The following is a 23,996-nucleotide window of genomic DNA, read 5'->3' as shown; positions in this document are numbered from 1 at the left end:
ACATTGATTTTTAAAAGCTGTCAATCAAAAGTGTACGAGGTAATGAATCGATTTATTGAGTATTATCATTTCTCATATCTAATCTCATATGTCAATCTGGCTATTCTTTATATCACCTCATAACCTGTCAGGCATATCTAACTTACTTTGTAATTATCTTCTGTCTGTCGGCTTCGTCTTGAATTCCTTGGTTTCTATTCTCTGATAAGAAAATGATTAAATCGATAATGGATCCTCTGAAGACTGAGCTGGAGTTTTGATCCATCATGTAGTGATAGAAAAATAGAATGCAGTAAATTTGCTCAATGCTAACGATAGGTTTTCTCTTTTTCACGTAGCTGACATACTGTATTCTCGTTAAAAACAGTAAACCCGTTAAAGTACCGAGATGACGTTGAATTCCTCGGAAAATCACAATAAATGCTGAACTGTTTTAAGATCTTCAAATAAAACGTTCTCTCAAAGGCCTCACGAGAGCCAGCCGTTGAATCAACCAGTCCGAGGTCATGAGATATCAGACTGGGATTTTCAGGGGATCTGAATTGTGGAGGTGGAAATGGACCATTGGGTTGCTTATGCTAGAATCCAGGCGATGAAGTTTAGGTATAATCGATAGCTGGGTCATGTCCGGACCCGCGGTCCATACATAACACAACAACTTCGCCGACGAGATTCTCTGCATGACTTATCCCTCTAAGTAATCAAGACGGCTGTTCACTATTTCAGTCGAATTGAACCACTTGGTGTATGGTTACAGTATGGCGGTTGGATATTGTGTGAACGTATCCACGTATACACGTACATTGTACATAGATTTACCTGAATTCCTTACGGTAAACTACCTACGGAAGATGCGAATCGGAGATAATTAAAGTCCGGATAACCATCTTTGTCATTTCCGTTTACCGTCATCCGCGCGCAGACGGAGGCAGACGGTATTGGCTCGTTAACGTAAATCCCCTAAATCTTAGTGGATTCGAATACATGCTGTTCGATGAAAAGGAAAGCCGGGGAAAACAGCAAAGCTCCTCTTGAAGTCAAAACTTTATCTCGTAATTAGGTTATCAGGAAAAGCCTAACGACTTTGACGGACTCGTACGAAACTTCATTTCGACACTATCAATATACTGTATCATCGCGATTATCAAATCTTTCTCTCACAGCACGTATTCACAAGCACAAGGATTTTGTGTAATTTTTCACTCAATAAATCTCGCGCAAGGCTGGTGAGCTGTATATTTTCGTGTCTGCGGGGATGTAAATTAATCAACATTTATTTGCCGCAGGTTTTCAGTTCCTGTTTTTTTAGCCTTGTGTGCAATAATACAACGGAGCACGATGGATTTGAAGGAAAAGTATTCGCAGACGCTGGACACGTATCAAATTAATATGGATTTGCGGTGTCGTTTTTACATTTCGTTAATTTCTGCATGCTCATAAAGCAGCAACTTCCACCGAAGACGGCTGGCGATAATGTCTCCTGAATGGAAAGCGAGTATAACGATATCGAGACTACGGTCAAGTATGATTGGGAAAAAATAACGAAATGAAAGAAAATGATATTGGAAGTGAATCGAATTTAGCCGGAGCGAAACGATTCCTCAGTTTTGTGAGTGTAGCCCTGTACATGTACATACCTAGTTATTGACTCTTTCTTTATCGGATGAATCCTCGATAAAATGTTTTTATTCTCGTGAGGTTTTTCTTTCGCCCTGTTTTCCATTACCTTATTTGCGGGATCATAAAGGAAGTAGAACCCTCTTCGATTACCTAATAATAAACGACCACGCCCTGCTGTCAAGGTGTATATAGCGCTTTGGAAGTATTTCTAGGTGTGGCAGCCAAAACCTAGATGGATGGGGTTCATGAGGGAGTCAGTTTCTCTTCTTCTTTTTATCGAAATTAAATTGTCAGAACAAGCTCTCGGAGAGGGAAAGTAGATGGATCGTTGCTCTCCGAGAATTAAGAAGACTGTGCTGTCAAAATTATTCAGGCGGCACAGTTCGAGCAGGTGTTCTTAGATTCGGTGGCCGAAAACTTCGTTGTACATTTGAGAAATACAATCTTATTTCATTCGTAGATTTTGACACAGATACGCTGTTGTAGGTTTCATTTATGCAGCTAGTTATCGCCCGCTTTCCGTGATACTGTTCTTCAACGACTGCATAGGTGAATGCCAACTGATCAATGGCATTAATTTTTCATCGTTATAAAAGGTTTGCCGAATATACGATCACCGCGTACAAAATTATTTAATAAACGATCGACGCGTCGAACCTTTGCGAGGACAAAACACGGTTAGTTACTTAGGAAATTAACTGGCCATCACTCAGACGGACATTGATTAGTTTAATGCATTATGTGCCGGGTTATCAATTCAATTTACTCATTCGTCACATATTCAAATTTAACATAATGTTACTGATAAATATTTGAATATCAGTTCCATGAAGATCCGTTGGCCGATAATTTATTCGTAAGATAAATTTCATAATTTGTCACACATTATCGGTAACATGGAAAAAAAAATGGTTACGCGGGAGTGAAAAGTTCGAACAGTTTATTTTCAGCCATAAAATTATTGTTCAGTTTTATATCATAATTTTGTAAGATACGAGGCTTTTGAATTGTTGCAGAAATTATGAAATTCGGCAATTATTTTGGGATCTGTTGTTATTATACGGTTGAGAAATACTTTTCTTGGACCTCGTTATTTGAGGGAAAGTTTTTAAACACTGAATAGCTGTGCAATTTCCTTACTTACATTGCTTACCGATACGCCGCTTCCTGGTAAAAAAAAAAAAAAAAACTTTCCTTATCCGGCATCATAGCACCTGAACGAAGACGGCGTGAAACGTGAAGTTGTACGGTTATTGGTGGAAACTCGAGATAACGTTTTTTTTTCTTATTTTCTGTAAATTCGGATTTTTCTTTCCCCATTTCACTGCACAACGCGTGTAGACGAAGGTGGTTGCGAATTTACAGTCATACGACTGAGCATGCGTTCCGCTTTGAGATACCGAGTAGATACCGCATATAATATAGATATACGGGAATATTTATATCGTCCGCAATCTTCCCTGTAAATTTAATAGTATAAACGTTATTTGCAGAAGCGAGGAATGATTTAATTTTCGAAGTTGAGGAATTATACCAAGTCTGTTACCAACTTCAGGATTTCCATCGTTCTCTAAGCTCGTTTGAATGTCGTTGCGCTTTACGCATTATACCTACCTATACATGCTTGTACGAATAACGCGGAAGCAACATCAATGCTGCTGCCAAACTATACCTATCCGGTTTTAATAGCGTACTACTCTTGGCTCAATGGCGCATTCCGTTTGCTCGCTTCACTGCACAACTTGACTTCAGACAGTTATTTGCGCTCTTCTTATACTTACCCTGTATATATATTATGATCCAAGAAGAGCTTTTCATAGCTTATTACGCAGGCGTGGTATGCAGTTGCATACTGTTCTTGAGAAGATTCATAATTGGGTCTCGGTCTCTATAACGAAGCTAACATGCTAACGAAATATATCACACGTAATACATGTAGTATAATTTATAACCGTGCAGTAATTCCTTCTGCGGAACTCCCAGTGAATCGCTTTCATCTGTAGAGCTTACTATCGACAAAAATAATAGATGGCTTTTCTCGCGGTAGTTTTGAGATTGAAAAAGCTTGTTGAAATTTTTAAAACGCACGGAGGTAAACGTACCTGTGACTGACAGACGCCCACGCAGGATTCGTACGAAGAGTGCAGTTTACACGTATGCCGCATTGCCGGAATTTGGTGAAGGGATGCGAAACGCGCGGAGAGCGATTGGTCGTTAATTTAGCAGGAAATGGAAAGGACTCTTACAGTTACTTCGCATTCCCTCTTGTTCAAGCGCCAGAGATGAAAGGGAATTATAATTGCTAGCTTTTCGACGAATTATGTACCGCTTGTGGAGCAAGCACCCCGGAAAATTTTGGGACCCCGGCGGATCTTGTATGTGAAACGCACGCCGACTCGTGATTGAACTCCTTTCATTCCCTTTTCAGCTTTCTTCAAGTAAATCACGCCGGGTAGCTGATTAGACGAGGGGCAAAAAATATCGGAATTTGCAACTTTGGCTATTTTGTTGCTTCCTCAACAATTCTGCCACTGTTAAATAGGTATATTCAATTTACATAGTTGAGTTGGACCGCTAATTTTTTATCACAGAAAGTAATTATGCAGGGACTTTCCGCCTCTTCGACGATACGTCTGGTCAGCCTTATAAGGGCAAGGAGTTGAGCCACGCTACGATTAAGAAACTTTCCTCGATACATCATTGATGGCCTCGCTCTCTTGTCTGCTACGTCACGTTTAATAATTGACTTTGATTGATTTTGAGTACGGTTTAGGTTAAGGTAAGTTCATGGAATATTTAACCATCCGCGGATTGTTCCAGATCCACATTTTCACCCGAGCCAGCTCATATTATATTCATTATCAACAATGCTGGATTTTCAATCATCTCACTGTTGGAAATAAATATTTCTGAAATATTGCCCGCCGTCTATAGAGTTATATGTTTCGATGTAGTTGGACGAACACCGTAAAAACACATTTTTTCAACTCGGCGATGAATAGAAAAAATAAAAAACTGCAAATACTGAAATATTATTAGCAAATATTCGCGAATGAAAAATTTTTTGTGATTAGGAAAAAGAATTTTCTCTATTTTAAATATAGACAATTTAAAAAATATTTTCTCTCAATGACGTTGACAATTATATTACGCCAATAATGAACTCGGTAAATTTTTCGCTAATTTGATGTCACAGGGTTATTTGCACAGTTGGAACTTTCGCGGCACTCTTGATGTTTTACGCATGTGACCTCGTTTTTTGCATGGTATCTGGAAAAGTTTATCCACTGTGAACCTCGGTGAGAACTCTCGCATATTCTCCGAACGAGATATAGAATCTAGGAAAAGCGGAGAGAGAGAGCGGGAAAGGTTGAACGTGAACTCGCAATTTAATATCTTATAATTAATCCCGGTTTCGTCCCCCGTCGTTGAAATAATTGCGCAAATTTCTGAGTGAAACACTTGACGCGCAGCGGTAGTTCGCTTTGTGCGAAAAACGTTAGGATTTCCGTTTCCTGCATACAGTCGCTGCATGCTTCAACCCTCGCAATAATCGAAATGGGGCATCATACTCTTCAGCTTCACGTTTTCAAAGTGCTTTTAACTTCAAGCTCTTTTTTGCCATATTAAAGATTCTATTAAAGGTAACCGTGCGCGGCTAGGAGCCATAAATGAAGCATGTGTCCAATCCTGGTGTTCGGGACTGAACTGCATAATTTGAATGAATTTGAGCCATCCACGGTGAGCAATTAGAGAATAACGAGGCGGAAAGGTCTATCGCGCAGTTATTCGCATCGAGATTTCCGAATCGATATTTTAATTATTTATCAAGCTATTTTAACTTCCGTCGAAGAAGAAACGCGCCGTTCTATTATAAGCGAGGAATAGACTATAGAGAAACGTTATCTGCCGAGTTGCTTTGGGCATAACGTTGAATCGTTATGATACGTGATACGTATTCGTAAATTGCCTTGCAATTAATCATCGTTATTCGGTGGTAGAGTGAAATTATAACGGGTTACGACGCTCATAATTCGCGGCTACGCGCAGATCGAAAAAATTTGCTGCTGCTAACTGCGGCCTTTACAATTTTCCATCATCGTTTTAAACTCTTCGGTCGTTTTGTTCCGCAATGCAGATGTCAGTCGGCACGCTGCTTCGCGGTTTATATATGATGGTGCAGAACAAAACTCATTAAAGTGAAAGGCCGAATTACCCTCCGACTAGCGATGCTCTGACGTTTTCATTACAACCTGATTCGAAACACGCGAGGGTGAATGACGCCCATGATCTTCTCTATTTTCCCATCGATTCCGGGTTTCGATTCGAAAAAAAGCCATGTTTCCGACACGAGCCGAGTATAAACTTTGAACTTGATCGTAAATCATGGGAAAGTTTATAACTTGGCGATAATTCTCGTCAACGTAAAGTACAACGCGTATACAAAATAGCATTATCTCGAGGAAATCGATAATTATAAATTATTGTCATTTTCACTTTGAGCGATGGACAGAAGTTCGATTTGCGTGATCACAACATCACGGAGTTTGCTGGACTTATTATCAAATACTGATTTCACTCTAATCATAAGCTGGAAATAATATGCATTATGTATCTGTTGTATGCCAATTGAAAAGTTGGAAGCGAAGTATTTTTTCACAAAGTTTGACAGACAGGAAGCGCGTAAATTATGAAACTATCAATTTGTATTAACTTTCCGCAATCTGGCAGATGGAAGAAGTTCAGAACTCTCGGGTTTTCTTCTGGAAATGTTCCATGGGTAATTTATCACAGGGCGAATACCTTAGAATTTACGCAATTCAGGGTACATGTTTTCAGAAACTGAGAGTACATTCTACCGATCGAGATTTCTTAACTTTTCACGAAAAGGTCGAATTTCCACTCTCTACAATTGTTTACCATATAAAAAATGTCAAAGGATAAAATTTATAGCCTATGTTAAATTGCTCATGGAAAAACTCCAGAAAATAATCCTACATACTTCAATTTGAAAATCGATTCTTCTATGGTTGCAAAAGACCTGTAGTCGAAGTTGCAGTTTTCTCTTATTCCTATAATTACGCTTTACCAATTTCCGAATTTCAATCCAAGATCATATTTATGATGTATGTTTTGCAGCACCGAAGGAGGGGGGAAAAAAAAAGTTCGATTGCAATGTGAGATGCATAACAAAGTATGAGGTTGTTACATGGCGAATGTTTCACAGGTACGTCACGTAATTCGTAACACGTGAAAATATGATACTTTGATTTTCACGCACGTTCAAGTGTCACGGTCTGGTTACAGATTGCGAATACGAATTGGTACCTTTGGGTTCACCCATCGTAACCGAGATCTCCGTTCATTCCGGGTTTCGGTCGGACAAGAACTGGACCTACGTATTACGTTACTCATGCAGATATGTTTCGGCTCGGAGTTAACCCGCGGTGCAAATCTCGTCGCATGGTTTTACCGTTGTTTTATTTTTTACACGCCGCGCCGCGTGTATTGCCGTAAACTTTGGTGATGTGAGTTTGGTGCCGCGAATCGGGGAACGTCTGTTTTGAAAAATACCGAGGGAATGCGAATAAACCGAGCCGTGACAAAATTGCAAAGTAAAATGCGGAGGAAAAGAAAATACACTCGGAGAATCGTGTCGTGTAATACCATCAAGAGTCTAACAGGTTCTTGAGCCTAACGATAAGCCTGCGGAGCGAGCAACGCGAGTTCGAATCTCTTTGCTCAGTTATACGTAAGCCCACTAACGATATTTCGAACCCCTTTGATCTCACCCTTCATGGATTGGCGCTTCGGTCTTCGGGTAAGAACGAGGGACGAGGAGCGACGTGAGTGACGCACACTCGTTGTACTTGTTGATCAGTTCACAAAGCAGGCTTCTTGCTCTCCCTCCTCCTTTATCTACGTACAACGCGGCGGTATAAAATCCGCACAATTTCCGCGCTTATCAAACATTCACGCTCATACCGCGATGGATAAAAAATTCACTGGTGGCTGGAGCCTCGAGGGTCCTGAGGAGCAGCGGAACTCGGTGAACTGGACGAGTTTCGGTGCACCAGCCGGCAAGATCCTTGCCCTTGGCGGCTAGACGCAGCCAGCCAGCGCTACGTTTTCCTCCTTGGAACGTCCCGCTGTGTCCTGGTCCCGGATTAAGCGCCCATCCCGTACAGCGCCGGGGGCGGTTTATTATTCAAAGACACGACGACACACTACCCTTTCACCCCCTTTCACTGCCACCCGCCTCAAACGAACTTCCGGTACTCTTATAGGCACACGCGCCTTGCTGCAACTAATGAGTTTTCTACTTTTTCAATTTAGAATCGACTCTATTACGCAAGAAGTGATGGGTGTTTAGAACTGCAACGGGTCATGTGGTGTAAAGATTAAGCTACGAACGTCTTGCGATACGAGGCATTGAGTTGTTTAGTGGGAGTCGAGCTTGACGACGACAAAAACGAGGCTAGCATTTTAAGGACAGTATTTTAAGTGTTTTACTGGGTCTGCACATGACGTGAAAGCCGCATTGGCACTTGACGATGTGCAGCTCGACCCGATTTCACGGAAAAGGGAGAAAGCTGCTTCCCCTTGAATTTCGAAAAGAGACGTCTTTCCTTCGGGAGACGCTTCAGTCGATCAGGAACGACCGGACTAGCCACACTTGTTTCAAATAATTAGCAAAAACGTGACAATTTAAATCGTGAAATCATTTAATTCTACGAACTGTACTACACATTGGACTTATCACATGCGTAGAACTTGGACTTTAATCATTCACCTATATCAAACTGTATTTTACACCCTATAATTCAACGAACTCAGTTTACGTAAATACTTGAAACGAGTATACTTGTAACCCTGAGAATTTTTAAGCAGAAACTCTTAAAACCTCAGTAGGCACACTTTAAGCGGCAACAATGGGGAAACGAAGGGGGTTAACGTGAGTCCGATCAGTTATTCGCTAATTTGTATTTATTCTCCACTCGGACGTGAGAATTCCTCCGCACCGTCAGACCTTTGGTAGGTAAGTGCTTTTACACGGCGCCATGGCGTAAAAAAGGAGGAAAGTTTATCGTGACCGAGCGTTGGTCTCGAATTCGGCGAGGGCAAAGTCCGCAAGCCTATACTCGTGATATTTGCCTCCCTCGGATGATAATAATCGGGTCCAGTCGAGTTAGCTCAACGTTAATTGATCCGCTCTGGGGGGAGTTGATTGATGCTGCCGAATCGGAGCGGCGAGGGTGGATATCGCATGTAAGTGGCTGTTTGGCGCAACGGAATTGTCGGGTTCACGGGGAGCTTCCGAAGGATATTGCAGGTGTTGGTTTACGAGCTGCGAGTAATCATTCGCCTCGGTTTCGTCCCTGCCGATGGGCTCGGCCGGCGACCACCGAGCTGGGTTATGGCGCTAACCTGGAAATTAGATACGGTCCGGCGATATCTTCCGCAGTAGGTATAGGATATTTCGCAATTAATTTCGCCCGAGCGCTTCGAGGGGCAAATCGCCTAGGACAGGCAAATTTTCCTGCAGCTTTTTGTTAGATAGATAAGGATAATTCAGAGGCGGGTTGTAACGTTGGGAAGGTTCGCACGATACGCGCACTATATTCCTTTTCACGTATGGAGTACCTGTAATATTTGCAGATCCCGAAGGTACGTACGTACATCGATATCGCGATTCCGGTTATTCAGCCGGATGTGCAAGGGAAAGTGGAAATTAAAGGAAGCAAGGCAGAGTCGAGACTCGAGGCGTCCCTCACCCTTGCGGACCCTGCAAGCCCTTAGCCTTGGTTGAAAAATTAATGCAGTCATTAGAAAGGGAAATTGATCTTAAGCCAGGTCGTTTGCTCGCGGCTCCATGGTTAACGGTTGGCTTTCGGCTAACGTGGCGGGCATTACTCGCTCTCGTCGCTTTATCCGCTACTGAAATTCAAATGAAACTCCTTAAATTGCTTCGAAAAAAAGTGGTAGGCACAGATTTTTTTCTCTCCGCCTCTTTTCCGTTACTTCTTTTCCACCCTCTTCCGTTGTTTCCTCCTTTTTTTTTCTTGCTGCCCTTCTCTCTATCTCTCTCTGTTTCCTTATGCAAGATTGTCAATTTGAATCGAGCCCCACTCACCGCGGGCTTATAGAATGAACCACTTTCGTACGCTCGGTCACCTTTAACAGAACTGAATATTTCCTTCCGTCAGAGAGCACGCGGCGCTGTGTTGTCCGGGAGAAAGTTGCCGTCTCGCCACGGGGCGTCATGGGCCGATGAAAGGGTAGCGGTGTAGTTCAACCCCGAGTTTCACATACGGGGAACGAGGCGAACGTCGACCGTTGGTCACTACGTCCCATGGCATCCGCTCTCTCGCAGCCTTTCTATTTTCCTCTCACTTCCGTTTGACGCTGTTGGTGTTGCCTTGACCCGTAACGTTTCGCGACAAGGAGGCACGAAAAAATGTGGCGATCATGAGGCATTTTTCGAAAAATTTCTCGGTTCTGCTTGACTCTTCCTCTGCAATTCAGGCGTACAAATATGCCCGGTTCTGTTGATCGACCACCCCTGCAGACGGGTCGTCGCGTTTCTCCTTGGTCACCGCGGGATTGCGGTCTCTTTGGCTTTGTAACTTCCACTCGCAGAACCGAAAAGTCGACTCGGATGGAGCCTCGGCAACATAGACGGACACTCTGGGAAAATTTTCGCCCCCGAGGTCCTGTAGACGGTTATATTCATAAGTAAATTTGAATTACCGGGTTTGAAAATATCCACGATCAATCGTGTGATTGATTGATTCCACGATTGGTGTCACAATTGCCATGCAGAAGCTGTGAGAAAAAAAATTGGAAAAGGTTGAGCCGAAGGTTATTCTTTTTTCAACAGAAGCAACATCCGATACCTCAAATATCGATCTTATGCTTTTTTTGTCGGCGTGAAAAACTCTGCTCTTTACTCTTCATCGTCCGACGAAAAATCTTTCGAATTTGTGGGAATATTGGATCGTCGCTGGAATCCTATCGTAAAAAACGAAGGTCCAGCAAAAAAAAAAAAAAAAAAAATTCGTTCGCACCACTTTTTCGAGACTCGTGTATCTATACTTCGCTATTTCGAAAGTTGGAAAACTCGTCAGCGGTATCTCAGTATCTGTAATAGATACATACCTACGTATCACGCGGACGTGCTGGGGTAGAAAGAAACTTGTTTAAAATAAATTATTGAGCACGATATTTCCAACGAATATACTACGCCATCCTTTATCGCACATTTTTTACTGCGGTGAAATTCGGCGCATCTGGGCAACTCGGATTCGACCAGTATTGGATTTCAGGTGCACGGCAATTTCTCGTAGAAACGGATAGGGTTGGACTCGTGATCCTTATCATACGCCGTTGCGAAATACGTGTGCCAAATACTCATACGGTGCGCAGCTTAAATCATTCAAATGATTTGCAATCTGAACACGTCGGAAGAAAATTTGGTCCAAAGCCCGAATAATATTTGACCGACTCAGTCGATCTCAAGGTGAACAATTTTTCCAGACGTATATTGTAGTTAGTCAAAACTGTCGTCTTTGCTGATACTCCGTCTTGAATCGTTCGAAATTAGCGAATTTTTCTTCAACATCCTCTCTTGCAAAAGTTGCGGAAAATTTTACATTGCGGACGAAAACTTCCCCTACGCATTCAGCAATAATGGGCGACTTTAATAAGCACGCGATCATCAGGATGGACGAGTGGACGTTGCCTGTCGTAAACTCGCGTCGTAAAGATCCTTGAAGTTGTACCGTAGCGTTCGGGTTTCGAGCCAAGTGCCTGGCAGGATTTGGCTTGCGGTTCGGCGACTCTCGGGTCTAGAAGTGATCGGAACGAGCCAGTACTTAGAAAGGATTTAGTAAGCTGATTGCCGGATTAGGACTGCCTTTTAGTCTCAACACTCATGTTGGAACTCAATAGTCCAACCGCCTGCTTTTAGTTATATCCTCTTTTCCCTCCCTCCGTTTTTTTTTTTATTCCTAGTTTCGTTTATGCTATACCGAGATGGGATTCTCGCGTGATGCGTAATACCTATCACTTTGTCTTCGACAATCTGAAACCGGAGTGTACGATTCTTCTTCTTGTAAGTAAAACAGTGAGCTTGTGGCAAGTACAGAAACAGTTGCTTTTTTACACACATGACATACATATCAGTGACACACGAATCATTTCATATATCGACAGTTCATTTTCATCAAACTCTTCCAAACGGTTCGCTTTTTGCATTTGATACTTACAAGTGCAACAACAGTGGCTTTCCATTTGGTAAACATTGACACGTCGCGTTGGCGAGGGAAGAGGAAGGCGTGCAGGAACGAGTATTCGGTGGGTATAAAGTGAAGGGAATAAGAGAGCCCATATATCGAGGGCTGCAAGAAATTATTGGAGGATTTATAGTGACAGTGGGTGGGTTGGGTCGCTGGGGTGGGTACCGAGGGTACGAGGGGGGAGTCTGAACGATATGAGAATTCCTGGCGCGCCGCGTTCACACTTTGAAAGAGACGAGTTCGCCCTTTCGTTCGTCTCCTCTTCGTCCTTCTCTCCCGCAGCGTAGGTTGGACCTTCTATACCTACCCTGATTCGTTCTTCGATGGCGGTAACCGTGGTGGGAAAAGAGGACGATTGCATCTCATCTCCTGCTCTCTCTCCACACGTCGTTCCTCTGTTTCCTCCTATATATCTCTGGTTCGTTTGAGGCTTGAGGATGTGTAAGAGCCTGTCTTACGCGTACCCATTTCGTACCTACGGTCCATATGTACGTCCGATGGTTTTCACTTTTCACTGCTTGCCTGTATATTGAGGTGCGACGGGCGGAGGATACCCCTAGTTCCCATATCAGCCCCAGAGAAATTCATATTTAATTTTTATCTACTCGAAACGTGTATGCGTGTGGTATATAGTATACAGAGCCGTGCGTAGGCGTATGTGTCCTACGTACATCAGGCTTGTGTAGGCGAGCGTAAAAGGAACTCTGACATCTTTTACGGAGGGGAACAATTTTCCTTGAATTTCTGATAAACCCGTGCCATCGATGATGTATCGCAGTGTCCTCTGCGAGGCGGACTTTTATACTCTTTTCGGTTCTCGTTTATATCCTGCGGGGGTGGGAAAAAGTAAATAAAAAAACTATACTTTCTTTTCCTACTTTCATTTATCGCTTCCTCTCCGCACGGAGATCACTATTGTTTGAATCCAACACGCTGCATCTATACCTGCTTTGCAAGGGTTTCTATGTTATATATATATATATGCGCCCTTTAAGAGTCAGGAAACCTGAGGGGTTGTCGAAACTCGAAGGGCACGAGGTAGATTGGGTTGAACAAGCCGATACTTGAAAATGTTACGAGTATCCTCGAGTTTTCAGCCTTGCGACTTACAACAGGTGGTTAATTTTCGGGGTCAACGAAGGGTGGGCTACGACAACCCTTTGTGTACTTTAGGCCCTTAACTTGGCCCTTTTATTTCGTACGCCCTTTTATCCGTCACAGGAATTAATGCCAGGGGTGATGACGGAATTCAAACTGATGATCGATCACGGACAGGCTTGAGAAGAATACAAGTATATTAAAACAACTTGGGGGGAAAAAGCGCTTCAAACCCATAGCGAAAATTTTCGAAAACATAAAATAGCGACGGATAAAAGTGTTGGGTATAATTGTCCCCGTCAGATTCTCGTTTGATTCGGTTTGTCGAATATACCTATGATAGCTGGTATGATGGATGTCCAGATCCATTCCCATAACGTTGTTTCGCGGGGTAGATGCAATATCGTTGATGCTGCTGCTCGAGCAAAGCTGCGAGACAAATTGATTCGTTAGTATTGACTACACGTCAGAATTCGACAGATTTAGTTTTCCGCTTCGTTCGTGGTCCGATGTAGAAACTTTCGACGTAGAATAATGAAACTGAATATTTTTTCCGTTTAGGCGAACGTTCTACTTGTTCATGCGACGGGTCTTGCTAAGCAGTGATGCAAAAGTCCTTTTTTTATCTCTGAAAAAAATATTTCAGGTAGCGCATTGAATTTCATACCAGTTTTGCACATAATCTGTATTAGTTGGAAGCAGTTGTCTGACGTTGCTGCGTTCCTCGATTGCCGCGAGTACGTTTTCGGAAAACTTTTAGGCATCTGAGCTCATTTTTCTAGGACGCGACACGCCAGGGGATAAGCCAAACACTAGGCGTATCGAACCGATCTTACGGAGTCTTCGGTTCCTGTCGTCGAACTGATAAAGCATGATCGAACGATCTTACATTATTTATGTTGACCGTTTCTTCTGCAGAAACTTTTTGACGAGCTTGCGTTACAGCGGAAAAGTGTCTGATCGGAAAGATATTATACATATAATACATATAAGTTGAAAAGTGTTTCGATAAATATAGCTTCTGTTCCTTTTCATAAATTCCGTAATATTTGCACCAACTAATTAATCTACTCGAAAGAATCATACGAAGTGGGAGAAAAAATTCTGCGCGAAGTCGAGGTAAAATTCATCCAATAAATTATCTAATTTCCATAGACAAATGACGGACAGTATTAAACTTACCTTTGGTATTACCTTCTCTCAGCAACTGTAACTCCTGCGACTCTTGGTTTTTCTTCGAACTTGCTGCAGACGCGGGGGACAAACCGACAGAATGCTTTACAAGAATAAAGTAGCAAACCGTCCAGCCTCGCCTCGATTTGTCAGTGACTTGCCGAAAATTAGCACGCTTTTTCTCTATGTGCGGGTGGGATTAAATTGTTAAAATGGTTGCGGCTCAAAGTGCAACTTCGATCCTGAGTCACAGTTGTATACACTTATACGGTGTAAAAATATACATGTACGTATATTGCGTATATATATACATGTATATGTATATATCTGAAGGCAAGAGAAGCGAATGAAAAAGTTTGATATAATTTTTCGCTTATCAAGCTGAGCTTTTAATCGTGTTTTAAATTACATAATGCCAAAATCCTGAAATTTTTGTCCCATCGTTTGCGGGGGATACAAAAGAGCGCGTGTATGCTCATGAAATTATACAGGGTTAATCTTGCTTTGGTTAATTCACTTTCTTTCTCACAGCGCTCCGGGATTGTTCAGTTTTGTGGGTCGGGCGGGGGGGGTAGGAGTTCGTCCCTTTGGGCCAAATATCCTTCCTTTGATACTGTCTTGAACTTATTTTCGTTTGATGAAGCAAGACCATTCTGGATTCATTTTTTCCATTTATTTCCTTAGTTCTGATTCTCGTTGCGTCGGACAACGTGACCTTTAATTTTTCCGCAATGTTCCTGAGATGACTTGCGTTTCAATTTTCATTATTATGGTTACTTTTTTACTTCAAACGCACGAACCTCTCGTCCGCCGAGCCCACCGCACATGAAATTATATTCTATTCGTTTAAAAAATCCTCCTCCAAACGCAACGAATGCAACTTTAGTTCGAAAAGTATCACGAGCATGAATTTGGCTTATTTTCTTTTGTTGCGGAATTGAACGATCGAATATTAAGTGATAATCAATGGAATGTCCGAGAAGAATTTTGAGCAAAGATACCACGCGCGACTTAATGAATATTCCCCGTCTCTCATCCTAACCCATGTTTTCATTAGCCGAGTAGCCTACCATAGCCATTCGGATCCGATCCGGCTCTGCAGGGCGTCCATTTGCCCCGTCTCATTTATCGAATTGAACTCCAGGAAAGGAAAAGTGGATAACGTAATTAGAGCCGGGTCTCATCGTTGGATATTACTCTCGACATTATCTCCATTTTAATTTCATCATTCGGATAAAATTCCCTCCTTTTGCCGGCGAGTCGCGTTACATTTTACACTTTACCTTCCTCCCACGGTTATAGGTAGGTATACCCTACCTTATACCTCGGCGCGAATCGAGACCCTCAATAAAACGACAGTCAATGACTACGTCACCGTTTGCTAAAGAAAGAAAAAGGGGCGCGGAAGGAAAGAATGGGGGAAAAAACTCGAGACCCATCTCGACGCTGACAAATTCACATTCAAATTGAAATTCGATGCCAATCAGGGAGCAAGGAGGGCTTCTGTATTAGGGGACCCTGAGGGTAACTCGGAGTGAAGGAGAACCAACGGCGTAGAATGGGTTTAAAATTGGATCCTCCCGAATTCCTTGGCTTTACTCACACCGAAAGACGAGCGGAACCTCAGGTGCCTGACAATAATTACCAGTAATTCAACTGACCGTTATCGCCTTCCGGAGTTACGCGATAATTGCACAGCGACGTGTGCACGACGCGGTTTACGATGGTTATTACACAACACGTAGCTATCCGGTTCCAAGCTGCAGGCTCACCCCCGCAACAACAACATCCGCGAATTATTATAGCTTCAGGAAAGTGTATAAGATATATCTATATACACCCGCATCTGCAACAAGGCAGACAGCCTGCATCTCCGGTATATATACTTGCGGAGGCTAATCTACCCACCTATGCAGCAGAAGCTCCTCGGTATTAATGAAATTGTTCGACTAGTTGAATTTGCCTTAATGTATTATAACGTATTCCTACGTAACAGCGTTACACGTTATAGGTCTGAGCATGTTATCATTATACGCACTCCACGTGGTGGCCAGGCAATTCCGTAATTGCAAAATTCTCGGGGGATCTCATGAGAATTAAACTTCAGTCTGTATATGTATAGCTATATACCGGTGTATATGCATTACTACTAGGCTTTAAGGAGATACCTTGAAAACGCTGCGAATTAGTCGATGTATACATAGGATATACCTTTATCTTCTTTGAACTGAGACAGTTTGACGAGATCTTCATGAATGAGCTACTGTGGTCTTTAAATTTATCTCCGAAGACGGTCAAGTACCCATTCGCCTCGTACAGCTACAGACGAACAATTCTTTCATTACTCAGGACTTACTTTCTGCTAACCGCACCTACACATACCCACATACCTATTCGTAAATTACGCAAGTCTTACGTCAAACGGATTAACACTTGTAAACGCTCAACCTTTATTCTACGCCCTCTTTCATTTTTAATCCAGCTCGATCCTCGGATGACTTTATTTAATTGGTTGAATGGAAACTTAGCCCTTGTTAGCACGAGTGCATATTTCATTAGACTCTTGCATGCCACTGCAGGAGAAACCCTCGTTCAGAGTTTTTTGCAGGCTAGGTAATTGTTCAAAATGTTTGCAGGTGTATTCGGTTTTTTTTCATCTGTATAGTTTGTATAAAAATTGATTTGACATGAAAGAAAAGAAAAAAACATCTAGGAAACTATGCAAGAACATCTTGGACGTCGGCCACTCGGGACAACCATGTCCTGTACGAACAAACGCGTAGGTAGGATAATATCGAATGGAGAAGAAGAGTGTAGGGGAACCCTGGTTACGAGGCAGTAAGTTGAGGATAAGAAATGAGACGTAAGTTGGGATGTACCTTGCATATTGGTATCTCTGGGGGCCAGTAACTGTCTCTTCGATAACCGCCCTCGTGATGGTAAACCGTGAGCGAGCCTCCGGCGAGGAGGCGATGCTGCTGCTACTGCTGCAGGGTTGTACCTCCTCCACTTAGGTACCTACCTATCTATCCTCGTAAAAATTGACGATCGAAACGGAGGGACGTACGTACCTAAGCCTTTTAGGTTGTCGTTCGCGCATACCAACTGAATATCGACAAGTCGCGAATACTTCTTTTCTCAACTTCCATTTTCCCGTTCTTAGACGACAAGCGAGAAAAATACTCCAGTGGTTATATCTAAACGAGTCTCTCGAAGATATCTCGATAACCTGATGCTTTTTCAACCGTTCACCGTACGTAATATGAGATGAGAAATCATCGCGCTGTGATGGAAACCGTATCGGTAACTGGGTATGTACGTAACAGACGTCGTAAACGACACTCCCATACTCGATACAAAAGCTAGGCGTAGGAGCCAGGAGGTATTAAAAGTCGCACTGTCTTACAAGAAAGTCACATCAACCCTTGTACATTTGTGGCCGAAGTTGACACGTTAGTTGGTGGAATCCATTCCGGTATTAGTAAATTTGTCAATGACATGTCGGTTGACGAGGTGTGCGAGGTACTTCCTGACGAGAAGAGGTGACGTTAGAAAGTCAGTCATTTAACCCGGGATGATGCCAGGCCACGCACCTCGGACAAGACTCAAACCAGTAACTGTTGTGACGGGTACAAGCAACAAGGAAAAGCCAGGTGCCTAATAGGCTCGGCATTGTATTGCCCGAGGGTGCGGGGTGAGGTTTTACTTGAAAAGCTTGAGCGAGGGAAGAGACGAACGGATGAACAGTTGCGCGTCAAAACAAAGCATGGCGAATCAACGTTTGATCAAAGATTGTCGCACAACCACGCCCCCGAACGTCGCTGTTCATTAACCAGCAAACGTATACGCGACGACAAAAGCAGGGAGCCAAGAGGCAGGGAACGGGTTTGCTGGGTAATTGTGCTAGCCAACGGCATCGATACGTCGGTCTGCTACTCGACGGTGATTAAAGCTCGGTCTCTGCGAAGGTTTTATCCACGAATTACGTCGGTCATCTAACGATGAGCTAACGTTTTAGTTTTTTACGAACTTTGCTACGAATGAAATTGCCTTCTGGCACAGTTATTTTTTGTTAGTTTTATGTTGCTGCTGCTGTGTCTGGCACTACAGTGTCAATTTTGATTCCCACAGCGATAAACTTGCCAGTGTCGATACATACGTTACTCACATTCCTGCAGTGTGGTGGGTAAATGGTATAAAACCCATGAAATACTTTTACTCCGATGCACACTCAAAGTTATGTGCTTCTGAAAGCGAATGAACAAATAAAACCCGGCAAAGCGCATCTTCGACCCTCAACGATCGGCTAAAATGTTGGGTCCACATTCTCCCACTTCCGTTAGCGACGAGCAGGTATCTCTCCATGGTCGCTAAAGGTTCTCTGCTCAACACGCGACACAAGTGACGGCGAGACATAGAAAAAACAGTGAAAGTTAAACCGCAGGATAACTATCCTTGGACAAACCGTGTCTCACCGTGTTGACGATCACCTTCTTTGATTAATGCCGAAAGTCTGCACTCAGACATCGATTATAATAGGTACAGACGATGAAACGTGTAAGAATCCGAGAGGGAAGCTGCGAAGCTCGAGCTCAACAAGTATATATATTATATAACTCATGCCTGCCGAGCTTTGGCACGAGAACAGTAACGCTTGTGCATCCCGGTGGAAACGAGGGTGCAAAAAGAGGCGAATAAGACGAGCGTAGAAGATGGAAGGCGATGCCGAGTCGAGGCGGATAATTATGATAAGGGTTAATGGCGCGTGAAGAAGATCTCAACTCTCGTTGTAGACATCGCCGCTGACTGGTAGAGAGTCGCCTATTTTGTCGACGCTTCACACCGCGTATGAATTTTACGAGCAACGTCGCGATTGTAACCTTTCAACTTTTGTACCCTTGGACAGACGATCGTGTATACACGTTTTGCGTTTGGTTTGCATCTCGTTTATGCACCCCCGGATGGGTATACATACATGGATAGTAAAATCTTTTTCCACCCCGAGAGGATGCGGGAACTCGCTGGCCGAGAGCTCGTGACGTGATCAATTTAAGCTCTGGCTGCTTGATGGGAATAAATTTCTAGCCTTTCACTCCTCCTTTCTCGTCCAACAGCTTTACGGTTATTTCCCATCAACCCCCGACCCGCGACGCTTTCGAGTAAGAAAGGGTTTCTTCCCCTTTCTCGTATAGTACAAGCAAACACAATGGTACGGAGGAACGCCCTTGAATTGTTGAGTAAATTCTTGACAAATCTTTCCTCGCGCAGCCCTTACTTATTTTTCCACCACCCCGTCGTCCCTTCTCCTCCAATCCTCGATCTCGTTTCTAACTTTCCTCTCCTCTCCTCTCCTTGAGCTAATACTCCCCTCTGTTTATAAAGTTTACGTATATACATTTCGTTGGGTTGGGGGATTGGAAAACCAGGATGACGGGGAGGAGGGTCTGGGTTTGGTTGTCGGATGGCGGCGGCGACTGCCTACCGGTCTGGCAAATATCCCCGATTACACGTATTATTAAACACATTTACTAAAGATGTAAGATTTACACCCCATTTTCCACGAGCTATATATACACAATAAAGGGAGTCAAAGTACCCGAGAGGATTGCAAAATAGCTGCGGGTAATGGTTGGCGAAATTGAATGAATTTTTTAACCATCGCATGGAAAGAGGTAGGTAATAACGGGGGGCTGCCGGAGAAAGGTGTATTTAAATATCAAAATTGTATCGCATCGGTCCATTCGCATAGCTGATGAAAAGTAGTCCCCGTATTATTTATTCCCAACAAGCTCATTTCCACTACTCTAGTTACCCTGAACAACTTCACCGCTACTTTACATCCATTATACACTGTATTTCCTTCATTCGTCCCTTGTAAGCTCTTCTCTATTTTTTTCTCCCCCTTGCCGATGAATTATCAACTCGCACCACCGGCTCTAACGGGGGGCAACAATGAGACAGCGAGAAGCGAGGCGCGAAGTAGTTATCGAGTTTAATTCTCCCCGACATCACGGCCCCTCCTTTACTTGACGTAACTTAAGGTCGACTTTACTCAGGAATCCTCAATGCATACCCTGTGCGAGGTAGTGTGCGACGCCGCCTATCATCGCATCCCTGTATCTTATACCTGTGTGGTCCCGTAGAAATAACCTGGGGAAACATTTGCAAACGGATGCTGCGTGCCGCGATACTCGAGCCCCACGCAGTGCGAGACTGCCATCGCTATTCATGACCGTACATCACCGAAATTGTTTCACGTAAAGTGAAAGTTAGGGGACGAGTGGCGACGAATAAAATTTACCTGCAACTCACCCCCCGCATATAAGATTATTCCCATCTGCTCGCTCTTGCAGAAGTTGATACCCAGGACGACGTAACGCTGCGGTTTCGGTTGCGGTGGCGAGGTGAGTTTACCGAATGTATTTCTCGGCTTTTTGTTGCTTGTTTTTTTTCTTTTAACTTTCTTCAAATAAACTCTCCAATTATAGACACCGGTTTCATCTTATATCCACTCTAAAAGCCAACCCTGTACGGTCTAATTACATTAGTCGCGGTTCGCTACCGTGCATGCTGCAAGCTCATCGGAAACTATTATGATAAATTTCCGCTCCGAGAGTGCATACTTGTGATTTACGAAGCTTTTAAATAAGTTGTACACGTATAAGAGTATATAAGGTGAGCAGTCTCGTAACTCTCAATTCATCGTTGTACAGCGGTTATTTGTAAGTAGATTTATTGTACTTAGAGCAACGTGTTCTTGTGGTGAAAGTATAAATCTTTTCTCGATACAGATTCAAGGAGCAAGATCCTTCATTAATTGAATACTCGAATTGATTTTACCAGCATTTCGAAAGACGGTGTTACGGTTGTACGATATGTTTAGAAATATTTTTAGTTATGAATTGAATTTGAAAAAAAATTCTTATCTGGTTGTTTTTTCAAATTCCTGACGCAGCTCATAATCAGAGATTCGTCTTATTTCGTTAGCACTTCATTTCTCATAGCATGCATCCTCGCTCCGATTTTGCCTCCGGTACATTACGAGACCACAGAGTGTAATGCATATGGTTAACTTCTAAAAGTGACCTCATCACGCAACCGGTTGGCGATAATAACATTTCCCGGCGGTCCCCTTTCTTGCCAATCAGATCATCCTATAAATCGTGTTTCTCTAGCTACGCAGAGCGGTTCCCAGGCAAAGTGCGTGGGTTCCTAGATTCTGTGTATGTGCGTGTGAATCGCAAGCGTGTCTAACATTTATGATGGATCTTTGTAACAGCGAGGTGGGTATAATTTCTCTGCGATTATACTACGCTCATGAATTATTTGTAACAGTCATATATATATATCGAGGGAGGGATACGACATTGAGGACGTGTACAAATCGTCAGCGATTTACTTACCGGAAGTCAGCCGGGCTGCGCCCTTATCTACGAACTCTCGTAATCCTCGGTTCTACGAGGATAAAGAATCCTTAATTTCTCGCTAATTATCGCCAAATTCATAGACTCTGCACAAGTTGTATCGTCGAGTCGATCGAGTCGCTCGCTCGCTTGACGTCGTCGACGTCGGATTTCGAGCCGATTGAGTTGGAATGGCACGAGGGGAGAAACTATTGCTTTATTATTTAAATGCAATGGAAACTCGACGTTGCGCGTGCACAGCAAGCGAAGGGGTGAGCGAGAATTTCTGAGTTGTAAAAGCTCGGGGTGCGACGAAAGGCGCTGGATGACGAAGAGGGGGATCAACGTTGTCGTGGCGTTTACGGTTTGGCAGAAAATGTACCTGCAGACCTGCTCGACAATTGGTCGACAGATTGGCAACGGCCACTGCTGCGGGGGCGATGGGAGAGTCTTGCTTTTTGCAATTTCAGGGAAACATGTTCATCACAGTATATTCAACCACGATTAAAGTGTTTGAGTTGCGCGTTGTTGGGTAGATTAAATATTTTCAACATCCGTATTGGGTCTAATGATTCTGACCTAGACGATTCTTCGTTGACTTTGTTGTTTCATGATGCGTGGGTGTTTTTTCGCTATCATTTGTCGCAAAACACTGTGGCTGTAATTGCTGAAACCGGACGTCCATTTTAACGCGCCGATGTATAAAATGACAGTTTGAATTACGATTTTCTACACAGTAAATATGAAGCTCTTCTCGATCTGTCTGTTCGTGGTATTATTCCTATTCCAAGCTACGGTAAATAGTCTTGACTATGAATACGTATTAAATAGTTCAATATTCATTGATTCATTTATAAAATTGGATATCACAATCGCGATGTAAACTTGAAAAGTTTCATTGTCAATTTCCTTCTGTATTGTTATTCGATTATTGTTTGTTCGATCGTCTATGGTGATTACGTCTATAGTCTTCTCAAACACACAGTTAATACATAACAATTTTCAAATATAAGTTGTTCTAAACTTTCAAATCGTAGTACAATGTAATTTTTTGACGATTACAAAACCATCCAATTTTTTAACAACAGTTTCGATTAAGCTCCATCCGCATTTCTAATCGATTCATTGAATTCACGAGTAAATTACTTATGCCGCGGTTCACTTTAGCTTGGTCTTCGAATCGACAATGCCGGACTTGAACGTCGTGAGACTTTTGGCGTTTCGTCGCGTCATCAGCCTCCAGGAGGTCCTCCAGGACACGCAGGAGGTCCTCCGCCACCTCCGTCTCCACCTACCAATGGTTGGTATGAATACGAACGTAACGCTTTCCATCCTTCAGGGGCTTAATTCCGTTATCAATTTTGATGTTCAATAAATTCGTGCTCCTCGAATAAGTTCGAGAATTTTTCGCAGGTATTCGAGTTGTGATTTCATCGTCCAAGGTATACAGCGAATTGCGACGACATGTATTACGCGGAGCACACGAACGAATTCAATTTTCAGGAACGTTCGCCGCGTAATCTGATTTGAAAACTACCCTGAACTGGTTAAATCAATTGCGGCAAGATATCTCGTAACGCGATAACGGCTCTGTGACTAAGTTCCGAGACATCGCGCATACAAACTATCACATTATGTTCAATTCTGTATGAAAGAACTTTCAGCAGGTTCGGAAATATTTGCAAACAATACGGTATTGAACACCCTGGATCAGTTAATATCGCTTAAATTGCTCATCCGATTGCGAGTTTCACGTTAAACATAGTAATGAATTATCCCAATCGTTCGAAAATATGTCTGAAATGTCCATTAAACTTTTAATTTCAGCGACATCCAGTGGCTAGAATATGCTCCGTCTCGTCTCACCCCTGCTTTGGTTTCGATCGAAAGACAAACGCGTGCAACGCTCTCACCGGAAACTGATTATATTTTTTGAACGAAAATTTCACAGCGCAAACTGCATATCTGCGTAACCTAGCAATCGTAATAAAGTTAAATATTAAAATACCTATCTCCTCTCTTACTCAACAACATCAACCAAAAAATATTTTATAACGAACGTGACGCAATTTAACGCCACAAAAAAATTTCCCAATCGTAGCTGCAGAGCGATTGGTACAGCTAGTCTGCCGAGCGTACGTGTAACAATTTATTTACCGCATTTTCCACTGCACGGGTCAAATCCGGGGTTGGTTGGTGCAATTTTCAGATTTTCATCTTCCGGGCAATTTTTTTTTTTTTTATCCGAGGCCGGATTTTTCACAGAATTTTACGCATATTGCATACTTCCATGCAATCGAGGCTGATCGGCCCTTTCGCATTATAGATATATGTATTTAAACCCAGCGACCTCACCTCATGAGTCTGTAGAAGTTCTCGACTCGTGAAAATTCGTCCGAGCTAC

At 42.9% G+C, this 23,996-nt stretch overlaps 1 long non-coding RNA gene across 1 annotated transcript; it reads left to right on the top strand.

The window, feature by feature from the left end:
* The first annotated feature begins 22,333 nt into the window (after positions 1-22,333).
* Positions 22,334-23,594, top strand: LOC124298290 (uncharacterized). Its single transcript, XR_006906774.1, has 3 exons — positions 22,334-22,388; positions 22,760-22,892; positions 23,420-23,594. It is a non-coding gene; the product is annotated as an uncharacterized LOC124298290 (long non-coding RNA).
* The last annotated feature ends 402 nt before the right edge of the window (positions 23,595-23,996 follow it).

The sequence above is a fragment of the Neodiprion virginianus genome, chromosome 2 (genome assembly GCF_021901495.1).
Source record: "Neodiprion virginianus isolate iyNeoVirg1 chromosome 2, iyNeoVirg1.1, whole genome shotgun sequence".
NCBI classification, from domain to species: domain Eukaryota; kingdom Metazoa; phylum Arthropoda; class Insecta; order Hymenoptera; family Diprionidae; genus Neodiprion; species Neodiprion virginianus.
This window is presented reverse-complemented; position numbering and strand designations above follow the sequence as displayed.